A 7,053-nucleotide genomic window follows, 5' to 3' on the forward strand; every position below is an offset into this window, starting at 1 on the left:
AAATAAGAATTTGTTCTGACTTGCCTAGTTAAATAAATGTCAAATATATATATATTTTTAAAGTTGGCTATGCATATTCATGACATAGGCTAGTGGCATAGTAGCATCTCTCTCCATTGAATTCAGGCGGTTGACGTCAAAAACCCTTATTGAATATTCAAAAAAGCATTACAATAATCAGATATATCCACCAATCCAAAGAAAGGATAGGCTGGAAGTAGGGTGTGGTCAGTGCTGCTTCGTGGACAACGACTCCCATTGGACGGAGAGACATGTATCTGGTCAAGGCTTCATAATTCATAAAGGTCATGTTAGTGACCGCTGTTAACTCACACAACAACATGTAGAGCTAAGATGTCCTGCATTACCCTCAGACCTTATTTTCAGCTTTTATTCCAAAACCTTATTCTTTCCCAATACATTTTTTCCCATGGGGATGACTGAATGAACCAGAGGTAACTCATTTCTACATTTTAGGACTACAAGCTGGTGAGCTCTATATCTGGCACACTGGAGTGAGAGAGGGAACAACTAGCTCTGGTCTGTCCCATCTGGTTTATAAACTCAGCAAAAAAATTAAATCTCCCTTTTTCAGGACCCTGTCTTAAGAGATAATTAATACAAATCCAAATAACTTCACAGGTCTTCATTGTAAAGTGTCTAAACAGTGTGTATTCCCTTTCTGCTAGTCACATGTCTGTGGAACTTGTTCAGTTTATGTCTCGGTCTCAGTTGTATATTTACACATGTTAAGATGAAAATAAACGCAGTTGACAGTGAGAGGACGTTTCTGTTTGATGTTGTTGCTGAGTTTGTCTATGACCCCATCCCGCCCAGACCGTAAAGAAATAGCCAGCGAGATGACTCTCCCTGGGGAACCTCCTCCACCGGGCGGGGACAATAAGCAGAGCGGCCCAACCAGGATCTACGGTCTCTTCCTCTATCACGCCATTGGCTCTTGAAGCTGAAATTGTACCAATAGGAATGTAACAGCGACTCCGTGGCCAGACGACTGACGGAGAGCGCCTCTGTGAAATACAATGAACATGTATCTAACTGTGTTGTTGTTGGTGTTGACTTTATATGGTGTCCCTTCAACCGGACAAAAGAAAAAGGAGGTATAGATATTATTCTTAGCGCACGGTGACATAATCATCACACTGCAAGCATCGTAAACTTACTAAATCGTTAACGTTAGCTCATGGGTCTAGCTAGCTAGCTATGAACTTTTAGCCAGGAACCGGTTACCTAGCTAGTTTGCATCGTCGAAATGCTGCAGATATAGCTATCTAGATACTTGTAATAACTAACAAATCACTTATTGACATGGCTATGTTCTATTTGGTCGAAAACTTTTAACCTTCCTGCAGCTACAATCCGCATCTACTAAACTGTTAGCACTTCCGGGTCAGGAAGGCGCCCTCTTTTAGCGCTAGCTAGGAAGTAGATACTTTCTCTCTGTGAGGGTGGGCTAGTTGATGGACTGGGCCGGTTTTAATACCCTAACCTCACCCTCCAGACTCTGCTCTCTGAGAGGGTGGGCTAGTTGATGGACTGGGCCGGTTTTAATACCCTAACCTCTCCCTCCAGACCCTGCTCTCTGAGAGGGTGGGCTAGTTGATGGACTGGGCCGGTTTTAATACCCTAACCTCTCCCTCCAGACCCTGCTCTCTGAGAGGGTGGGCTAGTTGATGAACTGGGCTGGTATAAGACCCTAACCTCTCTCTCCCTCCAGACCCTGCTCTCTGAGAGGGTGGGCTAGTTGATGAACTGGGCCGGTTTTAATACCCTAACCTCTCTCTCTCCCTCCAGACCCTGCTCTCTGAGAGGGGGGGCTAGTTGATGAACTGGGCCGGTATAAGACCCTAACCTCTCTTCTCTCTCCCTCCAGACCCTGCTCTCTGAGAGGGGGGGCTAGTTGATGAACTTGGCTGGTATAAGACCCTAACCTCTCTTCTCTCTCCCTCCAGACCCTGCTCTCTGAGAGGGGAGGCTAGTTGATGAACTGGGCTGGTATAAGACCCTAACCTCTCTCTCCCTCCAGGCCCTGCTCTCTGAGAGGGGAGGCTAGTTGATGAACTGGGCTGGTATAAGACCCTAACCTCTCTTCTCTCTCCCTCCAGACCCTGCTCTCTGAGAGGGGAGGCTAGTTGATGAACTGGGCTGGTATATGACCCTAACCTCTCTCCCTCCAGACCCTGCTCTCTGAGAGGGGGGGCTAGTTGATGGACTGGGCTGGTATGAGACCCTAACCTCTCTCTCCCTCCAGACCCTGCTCTCTGAGAGGGGGGGCTAGTTGATGGACTGGGCTGGTATAAGACCCTAACCTCTCTCCCTCCAGACCCTGCTCTCTGAGAGGGGAGGCTAGTTGATGAACTGGGCTGGTATAAGACCCTAACCTCTCTCTCCCTCCAGACCCTGCTCTCTGAGAAGGTAGGTCAGTTGATGGACTGGGCTGGTATGAGACCCTAACCTCTCTTCTCTCTCCCCCCAGACTCTGCTCTCTGAGAAGGTAGGTCAGTTGATGGACTGGACAGGGAGAAGAGCTGTGATCCGTATGAACGGGAGAAGTTTCGTCGCTTTGTGAAGGCTCCTCCCAGGAACTACTCTGTGGTCATCATGTTCACCGCCCTGCAGCCACAGAGACAGTGTGGTGTCTGCAAGTAAGTAACAGAGACAGTGTGGCGTCTGCAAGTAAGTAACAGAGACAGTGTGGCGTCTGCAGGTAAGTAACAGAGACAGTGTGGCGTCTGCAAGTAAGTAACATAGACAGTGTGGCGTCTGCAAGTAAGTAACAGAGACAGTGTGGCGTCTGCAGGTAAGTAACAGAGACAGTGTGGCGTCTGCAAGTAAGTAACAGAGACAGTGTGGCGTCTGCAGGTAAGTAACAGAGACAGTGTGGCGTCTGCAGGTAAGTAACAGAGACAGTGTGGCGTCTGCAAGTAAGTAACAGAGACAGTGTGGCGTCTGCAAGTAAGTAACAGAGACAGTGTGGCGTCTGCAAGTAAGTAACAGAGACAGTGTGGCGTCTGCAAGTAAGTAACAGAGACAGTGTGGCGTCTGCAGGTAAGTAACAGAGACAGTGTGGCGTCTGCAAGTAAGTAACAGAGACAGTGTGGCGTCTGCAGGTAACAGCCACAGAGACAGTGTGGCGTCTGCAGGTAACAGCCACAGAGACAGTGTGTAACAGCCACAGAGACAGTGTGGCGTCTGCAGGTAACAGCCACAGAGACAGTGTGGCGTCTGCAGGTAACAGCCACAGAGACAGTGTGGCGTCTGCAAGTAACAGCCACAGAGACAGTGTGGCGTCTGCAGGTAACTAACAGAGACAGTGTGGCGTCTGCAGGTAAGTAACAGAGACAGTGTGGCGTCTGCAGGTAAGTAACAGAGACAGTGTGGCGTCTGCAGGTAAGTAACAGAGACAGTGTGGCGTCTGCAAGTAAGTAACAGAGATAGTGTGGCGTCTGCAGGTAACAGCCACAGAGACAGTGTGGCGTCTGCAGGTAACAGCCACAGAGACAGTGTGGCGTCTGCAGGTAACAGCCACAGAGACAGTGTGGCGTCTGCAGGTAACAGCCACAGAGACAGTGTGGCGTCTGCAGGTAACAGCCACAGAGACAGTGTGGCGTCTGCAGGTAACAGCCACAGAGACAGTGTGGCGTCTGCAGGTAACAGCCACAGAGACAGTGTGGCGTCTGCAGGTAACAGCCACAGAGACAGTGTGGCGTCTGCAGGTAACAGCCACAGAGACAGTGTGGCGTCTGCAGGTAACAGCCACAGAGACAGTGTGGCGTCTGCAGGTAACAGCCACAGAGACAGTGTGGCGTCTGCAGGTAACAGCCACAGAGACAGTGTGGCGTCTGCAGGTAACAGCCACAGAGACAGTGTGGCGTCTGCAGGTAACAGCCACAGAGACAGTGTGGCGTCTGCAGGTAACAGCCACAGAGACAGTGTGGCGTCTGCAGGTAACAGCCACAGAGACAGTGTGGCGTCTGCAAGTAACTAACAGAGACAGTGTGGCGTCTGCCAGTCAGTAACAGAGACAGTGTGGCGTCTGCAAGTATGTTCGCTTACAGATTGTGACACCACATAATGAGATTTAAACAAAGATTTTTGGTATCCATTACTTGGGAGTTATCGGGTGGGTAATGTTTGGTGTAGCGCAGGGGATTTTCGACCAACCATAGCTTGGCAATACTGTCTTCGTCCTCATTTAGTGGAAACAGGAGTGTCATAAAAAGTCTGTGTCCGTTTTAATTGTGAAAATAAATACATGATTTGCTCCATGGAGTAATTGTACAATGTGTACACCGCCATGTTGTCCATTTCAAGTCTTCTCTCATTGAGACATGTGGGTGTTCACCTCAAAGTGATGCATGTCAGGATACTGAGAGAACACTTCAAATGGACAACATGACAGAGTACTTCATAGAGCAAAAAATGTGTTTCTCTTCTCAAACCCGTCTGCAGGTAACAGCCACAGAGACTGTCTAGTCTGTCAGTCAGTAACAGAGACTGTGTCTAGTCTGCCAGTCAGTAACAGAGACTGTGTGTAGTCTGCCAGTCAGTAACAGAGACTGTGTGTAGTCTGCCAGTCAGTAACAGAGACTGTGTGTAGTCTGCCAGTCAGTAACAGAGACTGTGTCTAGTCTGCCAGTCAGTAACAGAGACTGTGTGTAGTCTGCCAGTCAGTAACAGAGACTGTGTGTAGTCTGCCAGTCAGTAACAGAGACTGTGTGTAGTCTGCCAGTCAGTAACAGAGACTGTGTGTAGTCTGCCAGTCAGTAACAGAGACTGTGTCTAGTCTGCCAGTCAGTAACAGAGACTGTCTAGTCTGCCAGTCAGTAACAGAGACTGTGTCTAGTCTGCCAGTCAGTAACAGAGACTGTCTAGTCTGCCAGTCAGTAACAGAGACTGTGTGTAGTCTGCCAGTCAGTAACAGAGACTGTGTGTAGTCTGCCAGTCAGTAACAGAGACTGTGTGTAGTCTGCCAGTCAGTAACAGAGACTGTGTGTAGTCTGCCAGTCAGTAACAGAGACTGTGTCTAGTCTGCCAGTCAGTAACAGAGACTGTGTGTAGTCTGCCAGTCAGTAACAGAGACTGTGTGTAGTCTGCCAGTCAGTAACAGAGACTGTGTGTAGTCTGCCAGTAAGGGGTCACATGTTAGTTTTACACATGGATGGGGAAAATGCATGTCCTAATATGCCTTTGTGGTACGCCCAGTACGCCAGACTTTTGTGACTAGTCTATTAGTTCCATTGTTCTGGACACACTAAATCATTGGTATCTGAAATATTGAAAGGTATTTGACATGCTGTGTGTGTCCACCCCCACTACAGACAGGCTGACGAGGAGTACCAGATCCTAGCTAATTCCTGGCGTTACTCCAGTGCCTTCACCAACAAGGTCTTCTTCGCTACCGTCGACTTTGATGAAGGATCTGACGTCTTTCAGATGGTATAACTATTCTAACTATATCTCTTTTAGTTTATTTCACCCTTCATGTGTTATTTAGAACCGGCCTGTCTCCCTGACTGTTCGAACCGGCCTGTCTCCCTGACTGCTAGAACCGGCCTGTCTCCCTGACTGATAGAACCGGCCTGTCTCTCTGACTGCTAGAACCGGCCTGTCTCCCTGACTGTTCGAACCGGCCTGTCTCCCTGACTGTTAGAACCGGCCTGTCTCCCTGACTGTTAGAACCGGCCTGTCTCCCTGACTGCTAGAACCGGCCTGTCTCCCTGACTGTTAGAACCGGCCTGTCTCCCTGACTGTTAGAACCGGCCTGTCTCCCTGACTGTTAGAACCGGCCTGTCTCCCTGACTGTTAGAACCGGCCTGTCTCCCTGACTGTTAGAACCGGCCTGTCTCCCTGACTGTTAGAACCGGCCTGTCTCCTGACTGCTAGAACCGGCCTGTCTCCCTGACTGCTAGAACCGGTCTGTCTCCTGACTGTTAGAACCGGTCTGTCTCCCTGACTGTTAGAACCGGCCTGTCTCCCTGACTGCTAGAACCGGCCTGTCTCCCTGACTGCTAGAACCGGCCTGTCTCCCTGACTGTTCGAACCGGCCTGTCTCCCTGACTGTTCGAACCGGCCTGTCTCCCTGACTGTTCGAACCGGCCTGTCTCCCTGACTGTTAGAACCGGCCTGTCTCCCTGACTGCTAGAACCGGCCTGTCTCCTGACTGCTAGAACCGGCCTGTCTCCCTGACTGTTAGAACCGGCCTGTCTCCTGACTGATAGAACCGGCCTGTCTCCCTGACTGCTAGAACCGGCCTGTCTCCCTGACTGCTAGAACCGGCCTGTCTCCCTGACTGTTAGAACCGGCCTGTCTCCCTTACTGATAGAACCGGCCTGTCTCCCTGACTGTTAGAACCGACCTGTCTCCCTGACTGCTAGAACCGGCCTGTCTCCCTGACTGCTAGAACCGGCCTGTCTCCCTGACTGTTCGAACCGGCCTGTCTCCCTGACTGCTAGAACCGGCCTGTCTCCCTGACTGTTCGAACCAAATCAAATCAAATTGATTTATATAGCCCTTCTTACATCAGCTGATATCTCAAAGTGCTGTACAGAAACCCAGTCTAAAACCCCAAACAGCAAGCAATGCAGGTGTAGAAGCACAGTTGCTAGGAAAAACTCCCTAGAAAGGCCAGAACCTAGGAAGAAACCTAGAGAGGAACCAGGCTCTGAGGGGTGGCCAGTCCTCTTCTGGCTGTGCCGGGTGGAGATTATAACAGAACATGGCCAAGATGTTCAAAAGTTCACAGATGACCAGCATGGTCAAATAATAATAATCACAGTAGTTGTCGAGGGTGCAACAGGTCAGCACCTCAGGAGTAAATGTAAATGTCAGTTGGCTTTTCATAGCCAATCATTAAGAGTATCTCTAACGCAACTGCTGTCTCGAGAGAGTTGAACACAGCCGGTCTGGGAAAGGTAGCATGTCCGGTGAACAGGTCAGGGTTCCATAGCCGCAGGCAGAACAGTTGAAACTGGAGCAGCAGCACGGCCAGGGATACTGGGGACAGCAAGGAGTCATAATGCCAGGTAGTCCTGA

General features: G+C 49.8%; 1 pseudogene; it reads left to right on the forward strand.

Annotated features, from left to right (window-relative positions):
* The first annotated feature begins 1,031 nt into the window (after positions 1 to 1,031).
* LOC123994235 overlaps positions 1,032 to 7,053 on the forward strand; it is a 50,028-nt pseudogene continuing 44,006 nt past the window's right edge.

Source organism: Oncorhynchus gorbuscha, linkage group LG13 (assembly GCF_021184085.1).
Source record: "Oncorhynchus gorbuscha isolate QuinsamMale2020 ecotype Even-year linkage group LG13, OgorEven_v1.0, whole genome shotgun sequence".
NCBI classification, from domain to species: domain Eukaryota; kingdom Metazoa; phylum Chordata; class Actinopteri; order Salmoniformes; family Salmonidae; genus Oncorhynchus; species Oncorhynchus gorbuscha.